This window comes from Balaenoptera acutorostrata, chromosome 16 (assembly GCF_949987535.1).
Source record: "Balaenoptera acutorostrata chromosome 16, mBalAcu1.1, whole genome shotgun sequence".
Lineage (NCBI taxonomy): Eukaryota > Metazoa > Chordata > Mammalia > Artiodactyla > Balaenopteridae > Balaenoptera > Balaenoptera acutorostrata.
In genome coordinates this window covers 36,363,874-36,380,536 of record NC_080079.1, presented here as the reverse complement: position 1 = coordinate 36,380,536, position 16,663 = coordinate 36,363,874, and the positions used below count along the sequence as shown (strand labels likewise).

The 16,663-nt window shown below is 40.4% G+C and overlaps 1 protein-coding gene across 2 annotated transcripts in view; it reads left to right on the top strand.

Moving 5' to 3' along the window:
* Window positions 1-16,663, top strand: part of PCGF5 (polycomb group ring finger 5) — a 115,876-nt gene that overhangs the window by 33,481 nt on the left and 65,732 nt on the right. The window lies entirely within an intron of this gene.

Below are 16,663 nucleotides of genomic sequence, written 5' to 3'. Positions count from 1 at the left end.
GAAATATTACATAAGTGCTATTGTATCCTCCTAAGTGCATCGCCTCAGCAGGTACATATGTCAGGTGGTCCCGTTCCTAGTGATGTTAAATTTGATCACTTGGTTTAGGCAGTGTCCAATAGATTTCTCCACTGTAAAGTTGCCTTTATCCTTTTGTAATTCATAAATAGTATGTGGAGAGATACTGCAAAACTGTGTAAATATCCTAGTCCCCCAACAAACGTTCACCTAATGGCTTTAGGATCCCTGGAGATTCTTGCCTGAACCATTATAATGATGGTAGTTGCAAAATGGTGATTTTTCTAACTCTTTCATCACTTATATAGTTATAAGTTGGCCTTCCATTGTAAAGAAGAGCTTCCACTTACCCCATTCAGTCATTTGTTATAAATATGGACTCATGGCTTCTTTTCTTTAAATTCAGTGTGTTATAATCCCTTACTGTCATTCATTTTGATGCTCAGATTGTCCTAGACTTGGCCTAACTGCACTGACCCCTAGCATGTGGGGAGAAATACCTAATCCCAGGAGTAAGAAATATTTTTAGTACATTCACAGTGCTTCTGAAATTTTAATTGCATACGAATCACCTGGGGCCCCAGATTCTGCATTCCTAACAAGCTCCCTGGTGGTGCTGATGCTGGCGTTCTTTGGACCGCAGTTGAAGGAGCAAAGGTGTAGGGGTTTGTAGGCTGATCGGGAAGACTTAAAACTGTCTTGCTCTCCCTGTATTACCATGAAAAATTCCCCTCATTAACATGGAAGAGACTGATTTTTTTTTTTTTTTTTTTTTACAATTTAGTGACATTTTTTCTTTTTCAATTAATTTTTAGCTGAGTATAGTTGGTTTACTATGTTATGTTAGTTTCTGCTGTACAGCAAAGTGAATCAGGTATACATATACATATATCCACTCTTTTTTAGATTCTGTTCCCATATAGGTCATTACAGAGTATTGAGTAGAGTTTCCTGTGCTATACAGTAGCTTCTTATTAGTTATCTATTTTATATATAGTAGTGTGTATATGTCAATCGTCAAAAAATCTACAAACAATAAATGCTGGAGAGGGTGCGGAGAAAAGGGAACCTTCTTGCACTGTTGGTGGGAATGTAAATTGATACAGCCACTATGGAGAACAGTATGGAGGTTCCTTAAAAAACTAAAAATAGAACTACTGTATGACCCAGCAATCCCACTCCTGGGCATATATCCAGAGAAACCCATAATTCAAAAAGATACATGCACCCCAGTGTTCATTGCAGCACTATTTACAATAGCCAGAACATGGAAGCAACCTAAATGTCCATCAGCAGAGGAATGGATAAAGAAGATGTGGTGCATACATACAATGGAATATTACTCAGCCATAAAAAGAACGAAATAATGCCATTTGCAACAACATAGATGAACTTAGAGATTATCATACTGAGTGAAGTAAGTCAGAGAAAGGCAAGTATCATTTGATATCACTTATATGTGGAGTCTAAAAAAATGGTATAAATGAACCTCTTTACAAAACAGAAATAGGGTCACAGTTGTAGAGCCTGATCTTTTGAAGAGTGTATGAGCTCTGGTAGGCATGGGGGAGAGAAGAGCCATGCCCCTGCTACTTGATTCCCAGAAATCATGATGATGAGGAAAGCTGTATTCCTCTCACTCATCTTATTTTTGCATTTCGCTAGAAATCCTGACCTTCCAGGGAGCTGGCTTCAGCTGAATCCTGGGATCAGGAGAAATAGTGACAACCTCAGTGGAGGGTGTCTCTACTGGTGTTCTCCATTAGTCAGATGGAACTTTATTGATACCAAGGGGACATAGGTAGTTTCAACTCTCCTCATCAAAAAATAAATGTTCATTTTCTTCCCCCTTTTTTTTTTCTCTGTTGGAGTTATGAGCTTCTTGTCATTGGTAGATTTCAGTGGCCTTTATTCAAATAATTTCCTTTTTCCCATTAAAAGCTATTTCTAGACAGATGGTTGTTGGCACCTTGGCCATCTGCAGTTTGTGACCACTACCTTCATAAAAATTCCAAATGTATGTGGTATTTTGTACCTGCTTAGTCATCTTGTATAATCTATTTACATTTTTATCAGTAATCTTTTTTTTTCTAACATCTGGCCTCTAACTTTCATATTTCCCCTACTTTATCCTATTAAAAATTGATGGTGTCTTCCTTATAGAAGCGAACTTTACAAGTGTGGGAATCCCTCCATGGTGGTCTTAGAGGACACATGACAAATCAGAGGACACCTAATCTTATCGGCTGAATGTTTGTGTCCTCCAACATTCCCAGTGGTGAAATCATGTCTCCCCACCCCCAATATGATGGTGTTAAAAGGTGGGTCTTTGGGAGAGAATTAAGTTTAGATTAAGTCGTAAGGGTGGATCCCTCATGAGTGGATTAGTGCCTTTATAAGAATCATGAGAGATGGGACTTCCCTGGTGGTCCAGTGGTTAGGGCTCTGGGCTTCCACTGCAGGGGGCATGGGTTCAAACCCTGGTCGAGGAGCCAAGATCCCACATGCCTTGCAGTGCAGCCAAAGAATCACGAGAGAGCTTGCTTCCTCTACTCTGCTCTTCGCATGTGTGAGGATACAACCGTGGCCGGCCACCTGCAAACCAGAAGAGGGCTCTCACCAGCACCCAACCATGGTGCCACCCTGATCTCAGACTTCCAGCCTCCAGAACTGTGAGAAACGTTTCTGTTGTTTATAAGCCATTCCAGTTTATGGTATTTTGTTCTAGCAGCCTGAACTAAGACACCTGCTGTTATCAAGTTATAGTCTTCCTCATTTAGCAGGTACTGATCAGGTTTGGGGAGTGAGTGAGTGTGGAACCAATGTGCACATGCCAGCTCATTTAACAGAGTTCAGAAGATTTCCAAAATGAGTGTTTGTTTTTGTTTGTTTGAATCTCTACCATTTGTATTTTCTGCTCTTTCTCACATTTAAGGAGACAGGTGATAATAGTAGTAGACTTCAGAAAAGCTTGGGCGCTTTCTCACTTATGAATTGTTTACAACTTCGTACATCCCAGAGCTCTCCCTTCGCTTCCCCTTCTTTCCAGGAGGCTGGCCCCCACCTCCCTGCTGAGGGGTGCTAGGCCCTGTTCCCCTTATTGCAAGGAATCTACCTGCTGTTAGAGCCCCCTTCTCTGCCAGAAAGTGCCATTGCTCTTGTGATTCCTCTCATGGTCACAGCACATATTTGTGTGCTCCTTGAACTGTGCGGAGTTAGTAGGGATTTTATTCTCCCTCTGAGTCATGTATGTATTACAGAAGGGTATTTAATATAGCCACACTATGAAAACATTACATCTGAAAGCTAACCTGGCAATCTCCTAGTAAGATATATCAACAAGTAGATACCCTTTAAGTGTTCTTTGTTAGAGTATGCCACCTGAAGGTTTCTAATATCAAGCTGTATAATTGGCTTAGCCCAGTAAGAGATGATTGTCCCACAGAGGTTCAGTGGTTGCCATAGAAGCATGGGGCCAGCAGAACCTGTGGTCTGTGCAGTCCACTGTTAGGGTACTCAGGGGCTTGGCCGTGGCTGGGTGCCAAGGCCCTGTGGGGAGCAGAAAGGCTATCCTAGTGCCTCGTGCTAGACACCTGGTACCGATCAGACCACACCTGCTTTCTGCTGTTTGGTCCCTCTCTTTCCCTCTCCTGTGAGTTACTCTTTAAAAAAATCACGGAAAATCAGAAATGCTTCAGATTCTGACCCATATCTCTGTGTATCTTTATAACTTCTCAAAACTGCGTTTGAATTCTGATGATATTCAGAGTGCAAGTTTCACCTCATTCAAATGTAAAAGCATAAATAGCTCATTCTGACATTGAAAAATTCTCAGGTGAGCTGCTTCACCAAAACCTGTGTGGGACTATGACAGCATCCTTCACAGTGTCCCAAACAGTGTTTAACGTGTAGGTACTAGGAAGAGTTTGTTAAATAAATGATCCAGAGCGAAAAAGAACGGCAACTGGGTGCATTTGATTTTCATTTTCCATCTTGTCAGCCTTTTCAAAACATCATTTTGATTCCAACAAACTGGGATCCCTCGTTCTCTTTCCAGTGCTGTGTTTGAACACTGCTCGAGTGTCAGTCTCTGGCTGTTTACACTCTCACATATGCATAGACTGGTGCTATCTAAACACAGAAATGCCTTCTTAGTTGGCATGATCAGCTGGGGAAATTGGTTGTTCAGTTGAAGAACACTCTGGAAGTTATGTGCGCCTTTACTTGTGCCCCAAAAGTCTTGAGATGATTTCCCAGGTGTTTCATGACAGGGTGCTGCATTCATTTTACTTAGTGTATTGCCGTGAGGTTGTTGTAAAATCAGCAGCATGTATTGAGCATCTGCTCGGTTCACGAACCTATGCTGGGTCCTGTCTGTCCCTGCCTCCAGGGTGTTTTCCCACCTGACCTGGTAGACCACATAAACACCAAACATCAGTACTCATCCTAAACTCGCTAAACATCAGGTGCACGGGTCTCTAGCAGTTCTCAGAAAAGAGAGACTCAAATGAGGTGGGAAGGCTGGAAGAAGGAACAATTTGAGAAGATGTAGAATTGTAGTTGGCCTTCCTGGATGGTGATGAGGAGGGACTAGAGCATCCCATTTGGTGGGGAGCGGTACAAATAAGCCAAGGTTAGAGGTTGGTGTTCACATTGTGTTTGCGGGACAGTGAGAAGCTCGCTGCAGCTGTGGAGAGGAGGTGCTGTGTCGGAGAGAGTGGAGCTAGGGTGATGAAGGTTGTCTGGTTCCAGGCTCCAGAGGTGCTATGCTTATGCAGGGCAAAGTGGTCTGGAAGGTGGTCCAGCAGCACCAGAGCAGTCCTGGAACTGCCCTGCTGGGTTCCACGCCTCCTCCATCCATCGTGAGCTGTATGGTCCTAGTTGTCATGCAAACTCTCTGTGCCATGGTTTCATTTGTTAGATGAGGACATTGCTGGGTACTTGGTAGAGCTCACTACATTATTTGTTGTTGACCAAGGGAGAGAAGCAGTGGCTTTAGAAAGCTGACTCTGACCTGCAGGATAGGTTGAGTGAAGCCTGAGGAGGGTTCGTGGGGCTGCCTTTTGCCTAGATGGCATCTGAGATAGGATTTTAAAGGTGTCACCGAATTCCAGCCTTTATGTACAAGAAAGAACAGGAAAGCATAGAGGATGACGGGTTGAGTGAGGCCATTCCGTTCCCACCACATCTCCATTTCACAGATTTTTAGGAATGATCATGCTTGACAGTCATTCAGGAATGATTTGGTCAGAGTAATTGGCAGCGCCCCTCAACGGCCACAGGGAACTCTTACGCTGGTTGGTTAGAGGAAATGAATTATTGGGCCAGAAGTAACTGGAAGTTTGTTTGCTTTTTTTTTTTGTCCCCACTTGGTTAATATTTTGTACTGTGTACCCAGAGGCTGCTGTGCTGACAGGGATGAGATAGAGAGCTGAATCTGAATAACTCAAAGTGGAAAATAACTATGAATATCCCTGCAAGGATTGTAGTGTCTAACTGCGGTTAACTCATGCATGCTACTTCTGTCTGTTGTCTTTACACTTTGGGTGGGTAAGAAAATGGAAGGCAGCTCCTTATATAAAAACAAGAATTCTGTTTCATGCCTTTTCTTGAAGCTTTTCTTTCTTTTAACTATAAAACCTTTAGCTGAAAATAAGTTGAATTCATCGTTGTACTAGGAAGTTTGCATTTTTACTAAGCTTGGTGTCATCTGTCGTTGTAAAGATATAAGTTGCACTTCAGTCCTATCTTCATGGTAGAAACTGTATGAGAAAACTTACAGCATGAGCATTATACTACATGAAGAAACAGTATCTTCAAAGGATAACACTGCAAAACACTCACATTTTTGTTTATCACAGTAAGTTTTACTTCCTAAGTGCTACTTGTCTATATTTTGATTCTGAATATTATAGATGTTACCATATGTGGTATAGAGTGTTCTTATGTGCAGTTTAAATGGTTTCCAGGGTCAAGGTTTACAAATGCTAGTAGTTCTCATACATTGCTGCAAACATAATGCAGGCATTGACTGGCATCATCAGCTGTTAATTAGTCTTGATATTTGTCTCTTATAAAGCATAAAAGTGAGTGTGACTCTACTGTTTGAAGAAATACATCTCTCTAGTCCTTAGCCCATGCAGTCTTTAAAATATACCATGCATATGTGTGTGTACATGTGTGTTTGTGTATATATGTATCAAGTAATCTCTGTAACTGTTTGGTTATATGTAACACAAATTAATTCTATGCCAGATATTGTAAATATTAATCTATATCAGATTTCCTGTGAACTGATCAAAAAGAATATCTAGAATTAAGTGCAGTATAAATTGATTTTAAAACAACCATATTCTGGCTTGTACACTTGGGAAGATTACATGAATGTGAATGGGGATTCACTACTCCTCCCTTGCTTTTCAGTTCAGTTGACCCCTTCTTTGTCTTCCTCAGACCCTAACGTAATCACCCTTAGCTTTCTCTCAGCTCCATTCCTATACCCCATGTGTCTCCACACGTGTTAGCCTTTTGGTCAGTCCATTCATCCGTTTGTCCGTCATGGCTGTCTGCCAATCAGTACTACTGGAAATATGGTAACCAATTCAAGTGGATTCTCAGTGCTGGGTTTTTTGTTTCTTTGTTTGTTTGTTTCTAAATCCTTCTATGTGTGCCTGGACAGATTCTCTCTCATGTCCTGTAGCCATGATCCGAAATTTGATCAGTGTCCTTGAGTTCTTTAACCCAGTGGTAGCTGGGTTGTAGTCCCTCCTGGTGGAAACACGCCTGGAGAGAAGTTCCCTCCCCTGCGGCATGCAGTTCTGCTGCTGCTGCTCCAAACTCTGCTGCTGTCGCCATGTGGCCGTCTTCTCTCTGCGCCTCTGTGTCTTCACATGATGTTCTCCCTGTTTGTCTGTCTCCTATTCTCATAAGTACGCTAGTCCTCTTAAAGTAAGAGCCCAACTACTCTAGTATGACCTCACTGTAACTTGATTATACCTTCAAAGACCTTTTCTCCAAATAAAGTCACATTCACAGGTTCCAGGGGTTAAGACTTTTATATATATCTTTTGGGGGCACACAATTCAACCCATAACAGGCATTTAGAAGAAATCTGTGCAGATGTTTAACATGTAATATTTAATCTTTAATGTGGCAATTAAAACAATGACGTTAATGAATAAAGTACAAAAGTATGAAATGTTCACATTGTTGTTGAGTATGGGTATTATAAATGTCAACTTTTAAATTTATTTATTTATTTATTTATTTATTTGTGACTGCGTTGGGTCTTCGCCTCTGTGCAAAGGCCCCCTCTAGCTGTGGCAAGTGGGGGCCACTCCTCATCGCGGTGCGCGGGCCTGTCACCATCGCGGCCTCTCTTGTTACAGAGCACAGGCTCCAGATGCACAGGCTCAGTAATTGTGGCTCACGGGCCTAGTTGCTCCGCCGCACATGGGATCCTCCCAGACCAGGGCTCGAACCCGTGTCCCCTGCATTGACAGGCAGATTCTTAACCACTGCGCCACCAGGGAAGCCCCGATTGTTGGATACTTCTAAAGTGAATTAACTTATATGACATAAAGGCTTCATACAAGCATTCATGCCAATGCTAATAAATTCAGTTTCTAACTACAGAAATGCTTTCCTTTTCCAGTAGAAATGAGTACTTCACCTAAAACTTCAGGCTTCATTGGTAAAGAGGGTTAAAGAACAAATTGTTCAGGAAATACTGTAAAGGAAATGGTGGTTTACTAATTTATAATCATCAAATTCCACTTAACTTCCTTGTCAGTATTTGTGATAAGTATCATCCTTCTTAAATTTTAGGAAGTGAAATATCATTGTAAGTTGTTCAAATCAAGAACAATTCTTGACAAAACTTACCTTTTAAAAGCATAAATGAATACATGTAATTACGTCTCTTCCTTGGACTTTTCTGCAGTGTTCTTAATTTAGTAAATTAAAAATGTGGGCATTTACATGATCTAATGTCAAAGCCTCCCCTTTTGTAATTCAACAATATAGTAGTGAATGGTCCTCAGTCTTGATGACTTGAGTGAAAAGTACTTTGAAACTCTTGGGCTGTGTAAATTTCTTTGTTAGCATCTGTAGAAATCGAAGCATCCCTCCTTGCCCCTAGGCTATGAGGCCAGATCTAGTTCCCAGAGACTCAGTATTCTTATTTCAAACGTGCTCTCTCTTGTTGCAGCTGTTGTCCTTCAAAGGGCAAAGGAGATGGGAAGGTGAACGCTCACCTCCCTGTCCTTCAGGGCTTCTTCTGAGACCAGGGTCCAGGCCGCAGTGAGGCTGAAGATGACATGTACACACACTCCAGCATGGCTTCCCCGGGTCAGGCCAGCTTGCAGCACTGTCCCTCAGTATGTAAGCAGAAAGCTTACCCCTCGAAGCCCTGTGTTTTCTCTCAGATCAGCACTCTAGAATCCCAGGTAGAATGGGGAAGCACTTCTTTAAATGCCACTAGGACGATTTGGTGTTTTGAAGTCGGAGGTGAGAGACTAAGCCTGCTCTTTGGCAAACAGGAGAGAATGTTTTTGTTTAATATTCCTTTTCCTTTTGTTGGTAAACTTTCTGCATCGTGACTTAGGAGAAATATCAGATTATGCAAACCTTTACAAAGAGGAATAAAAGATAGTTTCTAACTCTCCCAGCTGTTTGATGATGAGGACAGTGATGAGGACGACCCCCTTCTCATAGTTACGCCACTATATCCTCCTCATTGCCTGGGAAATAGAAATCTTAAAGTTAGTTCAAAATGTTGCACTAAAAACATTTTGGTTTGAGACTGTTGTCAGAAGCTTTTGCCACTATAGAAGTTTCCGCCACTATAGACGTTTTCAACCCTGGGATATAGGGAAGTTTTTAACTACTGTCATCTATGCATGTTCACCGAGATATTCTCTAGGTCAGGAGCTGGCAAACTACAGCCCAAGGGCCAAATCTGGCTCACTGCCTGTTTCTTAAATAAAGTTTTATTGGAAAATAGCTACATCCATTTGTTTACATACTGTCTTTGGCAGCCTTTGCCCTATATGGTCAGAGTTGCGTGGTTGAAACAGATATCATGTGGCCCACAAGGCATAAAATGTTCCCACCTGACTCATTACAGATGCAGTTCGCTCTAGGTAGTGCTCCCAAATTGTACAACCATATAATTGAAGATTTTCAAGGCCCATTAGAGATGATGTATCCCAAGTCTAAAGCGGTTTTATAGATGGGCAGATCAGGGCTCATGAAGTGACTTGCCAAGGGTCTTACTGTTTGCTGGTGATTTCTTTTTCCTTTTTTAAAAAAGGAAGATCTTTTTTCCCAGAACTTTTAAAAAATTTTGATAAAATAAACATAACACAAATTTTACCATTTAACCATTTTTAAGTGTACAGTTCTGTGGCATTAAGTACATTCATATTGTTGTACTGCCATCACCACCATCGAGCTCCAGAACTTTTTCATCTTCCCGAACAGAAACTCTGTACCCATTAAACAATAACTTTTCGTTCCCATCGCTCCCCGCGCTCCCCGCCGCCAGCCCCAAGCCCCTGGCAACTCCCATTCTATTTTCTGTCTCTATGAATTTGACTACTCTAAGTACCTCGTGTAAGTGGAAAAATACGATATTCATCCTTTGTGACTAGCTTATCCATAACTTTTTAATTGAAGGAACTATGCTTTACAGAAACAGGAAAATCCTAGCCTTCTCCCTGACTGACTCACCACTTGTCTTGGACCAGGGTAAGCTGATCAGCTTTTCTTAATATCTGAGACTATACCCAGGTTACTCAGTTGAAGTTTTAAATGTTCATAAAACTCTACACTGCTGTGTACATCCTATTTCTTGATTTCATCTTGATGAGTAATTTAAGCCATGATTTTCATATTTTACACACTTACCACTTAGAGAGTAATCTTTTAAAATTCTTGGAGGAGGAGGAAGGACACCTGGTAGGAAAGTTAGGTGACTAACTGTTACCTCCATGTACATCCTAAACGCAGATAAATTGTATGAAGGCATTTGTTCTAAGTATTTGTTTCTCATCAGGCCTTAAATTATGTCCTATGTTTTCATTGTTTTGTCTAGATATGCAATTCTTAAAATTAACTCAGCAAGCATTTGTTAGCTTACTATGTACTAAGTGCATTACTTATAGTATCTCATATAATCCTCATAAAAATTCCTCTGAGGTATGTACTTATATCCATTTAAGCAGTGAGAAAACTGAGGCAGAAAACAGTTCTTTGCCCTAGAACACAGAGTAGTACGAGATTGTACCAGAATTTGAACATGGGCAGTTGGCTGCGAAGTCAGAATTCGTTTATTTGCCTATACATTCCTTCATTCAACACATATTTAATGAGAACCTATTATGTTTTAGACTTTTTTTGGCCGCGCCATGCGGCCTGTGAGATCTTAACTCCGACCAGGGATCGAACTCATGCCCCCTGCGTTGGAAGTGCAGACCACCAGGGAAGTCCCATATTATGTTCTAGACTTGATTCAAGGGATACAGCAGTAATGATAAAGTCCTGGCCCTCATGGGGTTTATGCTCTGTCAACTGTTTTCTATACAGCCATCTTGTATCCTCATTCATCATCTAATCAGAGACGCTTTGATACTGGTGCTTTTTTCAGCTTCTCTTCAAGAAGGTATCAAAAGAAGGTTTGATAACTGGCAGGAGTTTTTCCAGTCATCCGGGAGAACCCCTTTCAACAGACAGAAATGAAGGAACCGTTGAAGACAAATACTGTTTCTCTCTTCTTGAACCATCAAGAAGCTTCTGAGACTATTATAAATAGGGTTTGTCATCCTGCAGGTCAAGAATTAAGAATGCCTATCTAATACTATAGCTAATCCCTCCCTCCCCGCCACTGCTTTTAATTTAAGCCAGTTTTCTCTTAGCTTTTCTGCAAACCTGGACAAAACTTGTTCAGTATCTTAGTCATTAAGTTTTTGAATAGTTCAAGACAGTGTGAAGACACTAACTTGCCTTTTGTTTTCAAAAGGTCCTTTTTTGTTTTTGTTTTTAGTCCAAGATGGAACTGTGAAGCACAAGAGAGGAGATTGTCTTTGGTGGTTTGGCATCCTCCTCTTTTCAGATCTGCTGTCCTTCCTCCTGATGGCTCCCCAGCCTCCCAGCCAGCAAAGTGTTACAGTTAATACCCTGCTAAAGTGTTAACTCGTAACTAGAGCCTCATGTCCTTCCTGTCTGTTCTCCCTGCCTATGGACTAAGAATCCTACTAATCCTCGTTAGCTGAGAACAGATAGCTCGAGATGGCTCATAAGGGCTTAATTATGACCCTGCCTGGAGAATTTGCATTTTAATGGAAAACATTTTTGCTACCCCTTCATTCAAGGGGAGTGAACAAAGATTTAACATACCACTTCGACAATGTTGAACTAACCCAAATTATTAAGCATTTTTGTGGAACTAGTTTTCTTTGTACAACTTTGAATTGCTCAGTGAATTATTTAGGTTTCCCCATCTTTTTTGTAAAAATCGAGTGTGATGAGTTTGAGCTCAGAGGAAGGAGTGCCTTCTGACCATTGCATGCCTTACTTTATGCTGTGTCCTGGTTCCACTGCCCTGCCAGGAGTGTCTCACTCATTCTACAAACATTCTTGGATATATCTTACTATCAGGGCCTCTGTTGGGTGGGACAGGATTACTAGGTACTATTCAACTGCTGGTGGTCCACAGAATTCCTACTTATACTTTATTTTTTTGCAGTCCTTTATCATTTACAACTTACAAAAAAATTTCTCACTTATCTCATGTAATCTTATATATGCTCATTATAACAATGCACAAGTATAAGAGAAAATCTTCCCTGTAGGCCAGTGATTAAGGTAATATTAGTCTCAATTTTCATAGGAAGAATATGAAGCCAAGGGAAGTTAAGGGACTTGTTCTTACTAAAACCAGGTTCTCTTGACTCTGGGTACAGTGTCCTTTCTTCTAAACCACAGCTACCTGTAAAGTTAGGACTTTTTTCAATTCGTGTGCCTGCTTTTCTCTGATATTTGAATGTCGATGTCACTAAGTTTCTATATTGCATTTGCCCCAATTGAATTTCATATCTTTTTTTTTTTTTGGATAGAACATTTTTTTCCTAATTTTTCTATTGTCACTTCTAACTTAGAATCATCTACATTCAGATTTGATGGAATATTCTAAGTTTCTAAGTTTCTGCATTTAAGTCATTTGTGCATTTATGATCTTCAGGGATTTAATCTGACCTCTCAAAATAACAGTTGTGGTTCTGTACTGATGTTTTAAACTATGGTAGCCCTGATGGAGTAAATCCAGTTTTTCCTTATAGTCTGTGCCTATTTTAGTTCCATTCTCTGTTCTTCCAGTATAAGTGGAACTTGCTCCAGCCAACTGTTGACATCACAGTGAGGAAAATACAGCTAGTTTTTTCTGCCTCTCAAGGGAGAAAAGAAAATTTGGTTGGTTTGTCCCTTTAGCGTAATATATCTAAAGCACTTTAAAATATTTATTAAGCTAGTTGCACAGTCTTTAGCAGACTAATCTTGTCTCTATTCCTAATGCTACTTATTTGTTCTCACTTTTAGTGTTTTGACTTACTTCTCATTTCTTCTCTGGCTTTCTCATTTATTTTTCATATCCATAGCTTTTGGTATTTTGCCTTGCTGTCTTTGTAACTGGCAGAATCTTAAGCATGCAGGGCTAGTTTCTTGACCACCCATAGTACTTCTTTCAACTGGAGTTTTTGTCATTTGATTCTCTTTCATTTGACACTTGTTTAATAAATTTGGTGTACTGCTCCATAATTGTTTCTTGTGGATAAGTCTCTACTCCCTGGTGTGATTTTAATTAGTAGTCCTGGAGGGCAGGGATTAATGTATCCTTTGTAAGGATCCCTCCAAGAAGAAATCCCCCCCAAAATACACAGAATGTCTTAGAGTGTGTGCAGTTATTCAGTTTTTCAGTCAATATTTATTTGAATGATTACTGTTTGCCATCCACTCTGCTAGGCATGCACAGTCAAGTGATGGATCCACTGGGCTTATGCGCTAGCAGTTGGTTCAGACAAGTTAACCAGGTAATACAAGACAGTGTAATGTGGGACTTGAGAGAATAAGGATGAGTTGCTATATATATATATATATATATATATATATATATATATATACACACACACACACACACACACACACACGGCACTATATATATGTGTGTGTGTGTGTGTGTGTGTATATATATATATATATATATATATATATATATATATATATATATATATAGTGTATGTATATCAAGGAGGCGCCTCAGCTACTTTGAGGTTTCTGAGAATGTGGCCTTTGAGATCATCGGATACCCAAAGAATAAATAAGGGTTGGGCAGATTTAGCAAGGGTGGGGAGGGGATTGGGATGGGATTGGGACAGGATGCTCATTTGAAAGAACAGCCATCTCTAGCGCTAGAGGGTAAAAAGGTTCATTATGACTGCAGCATGGAGTTCAATGGAGAGGCTGTAGAAGTGACAGGGATATGGGGTGGGCTTATTAGGTATTTGGGCTTTATCTTAAGAGCAAGGGGTTTTTTAAGTCAGGGAGCAGCATGATCAAATTTTCAGTTAGAAAGGGTCCTCTCTCTGCCTGTGCTATGGAGAGTGGTTTGGCGGAGAAGAGCTGTAGGGAGACAGTCTAAGAGTTCATTGAAGTACTGGGGGGTGGGGGTAGAAATGATGGTGATCTGAACCAGGGTAGGTTAAGTTAAAGGATTCAAGGGACATTTAGCAGAGAGAGTCCTTGAGAATTATTGATTACAAGGGAGGGTTATGTTAAGAGAAAAAGACACATGGTCAAGGGTGATTGGAAGTCCTTCAGTTCTCTGTTCCCTCCCATTCCTCCATCATTGATTTTAGGCAGTCATAGATTTTGAGCTGTAATATCCATGGTCATAAAATAAATACATTTAGGCCCAGTAGGACACTTTAAATTTTAATATTTTCTAAAATCCCTGTAGGATGACTTTTAGATTACAGGGGGTAGTTTTATGTTAGAGATAGTCTATGTTAAAAGCTTAAATAGCATACTTAGGTATATAAAATAATTGACAATCATGGAAAAGTCATTTAATATTTCAGGGAAATGTAAAGACGTAACTCTTTTAAAATGTTATGCTATTAAACATCTGTTCATCGATGATGTATTTATTAGGCAAGGAAGGAATGTGAACTTTTCAGTACAGAATTACCCATCCATGGCCCAGCCTTAACTGAAATAAAACTCTAGACATAAAGTATAAAGTAATGAAAACATTTGTTAGGTACGCAGATAGCTCCAAGTAGTTCCAAGGGTTGTCAAGAGCCAGTTGTGGTTTCCTGGAAGAATCTGGATCAATGATCAAATGAAACAAGTTATCACTGTGGGATTTTGCTGCTTTGATGGGAAATCACCACTGGCCAGTTCACTGCTAAGTACTCTGTAGTCGCTATTTCCCTCCCTCCCTTCATTTATTCTTCCCTCCCTTTGTTCCTTTATTTCCTTGTAAGTTCATCTTTTTCTTACCTAACCCCTCTTAACTTCTTGGGTTTGAGAAGTTCTCTTAAGACGTGTAAATAATATGGAACTGGTACCTTTGTTTTGGTCTTGGCTTTACCAAAATGAGCTCTGTGATTATGAATTTGCCACTTCTCAGGATCTTGGTTTCTACATCTGTAAAATGAAACAGCTCAAGTAGATTAGTGATAAGGGGACTCTCAGCTATGATCTTTTATCTGCCTTTTCTCTTTCCTGGTCCTGTATATCTAGTTGCTCCCAGACCTTTGTTTACTTGAGGGTCCCACTGGTTTTTGACATTTGTTATCAAAGCCACCCCCTCATACTGAGGCTTCTATGGTTTGTTCCAGTCCCCACAGTCAGAACCAAGGGACTAAGGGGTGAGTTACTGGAAAGTGGAAAGCAGTCGCAAGGGAGGAGATGCCACACAGCAGCTAAAAGTCCTATGTTTAAATCCTCAGAACTTACACATGAGTCAGGAAACTTGCCCCTTCTTAACATTCCCTCTCGCCATTTTTTTTGTTATCTTTTTAACCAGACACACGTTTGAGGTTTTGTTTTTTCTTTTTTGTGTGTGTGCATTTTTTTTCTTGGAACGGGCAAGGTGGGGTGGTAGCTGAAGAGGGGAAAGGAGAAACTACTGAACACTTTACTACAAACTATGCTGCCTCGGGACACGAAGCACAGATTTTCTTACAAAGGCTGTTATTCTCTCCCTGCTTTCAGGTCCACCATTTGCAGTTTCATTATGGCAACCCCACCTCCATGTCTATCTTCAGGTACTGCTCTGTAGCATATTTGTGACCCCTCCCTCCATTACTAATGTAAGTCCTCCTAATATCCATCTCAGGCTCTTCTCCTCAGGGAATGCTGATTAACCCCACTTAGTGTTGATTGCCAATAACACTTAAGCCCCCTGGACTTCATTAAGTGTTATTCTTTAAAAATACATTTAAAATAGCTTCAGATGCAAATTAGGAAAATAAGTCATAATGTATATGTTGTAGTTTATACAGTGATATCTTCCACTACATTTTTTTTTTAATATTTATTTAATTTATTTATTTGGTTGTGCCAGGTCTTAGATGCGGCAGGTGGGTTTCTTAGTTGCGGCATGCATGTGGGATCTAGTTCCCTGACCAGGGATCGAACCCAGGCCCCCTGCATTGGGATTGCAGAGTCTTAACCACTGCGCCACCAGGGAAGTCCCGCATTACATCTTTTAAATATACTAGAAATAGGGTGACTTTTCACGTATTGATATGTTTAGTTAGTTTCCAAGATGAAAGATCTGGAGAGGAATCCTGCAGCTATAAAGTCATTTTATCGGACTTGTTTTCTTTGCTTGTTGTGATTGCCGGGACTTGCTGAAGTTGATCCCAGCTTGGAAATTGGCATGTATACTTTTGCAGAATGGTTCTTATAAGGACAATGAAAATGTGGTCATTGAAAACTGTTTCAGAAAATGTATTGCTCCTGCTATGATGTTAAAAATGGTAATTTTTAAAGGTTATGTCCACTCTACCTAAGTTTAAGTATAAATTGGATGTTTTTTAAAGCTGTCTTGTCTACTTCTTGGTGTATTTTAAATTCGAAATGGATCTTTGAACACTTGCACCCTGCTAGACCAGTGGTCACTGGGTTCCTTGGTTTGCCACTAGAGCCATCTCCACTCTGGTAGAAAGTAAGGTGACTCATGTCGTTTGGAGGTAAGGCAAATACTTTGCACTAATTTCCCCCCATCCCTTCTCCATTACTGTCAGCTCCCTAGCCATCACTGCCCTTACTTCTCCAGAGGCAAAGATGATGTAATTGCAGCACCTTTTCCTCTTTCTAACACAGAAGATTTAAAGTTGCCCTTGGCAGATACCCTTTGGGATGTTCTTTTGAACTTTTGTTTACTGGTGGACACCACGCTGATTTGCCTGCTATTTTAGGATTACTGGATTGCAGTCTTCTAAACAGCAAAGAACCAAGTCTAATTTATGTTTAGCAAAATACTGGTTGTAGTAGAAATTTGTAAGTTTGTGGAATGCAGTATATTAGGATTGAATGACTTTGAGGAATCCTTTAATGGATGCTTTTGAATAAATTTTTT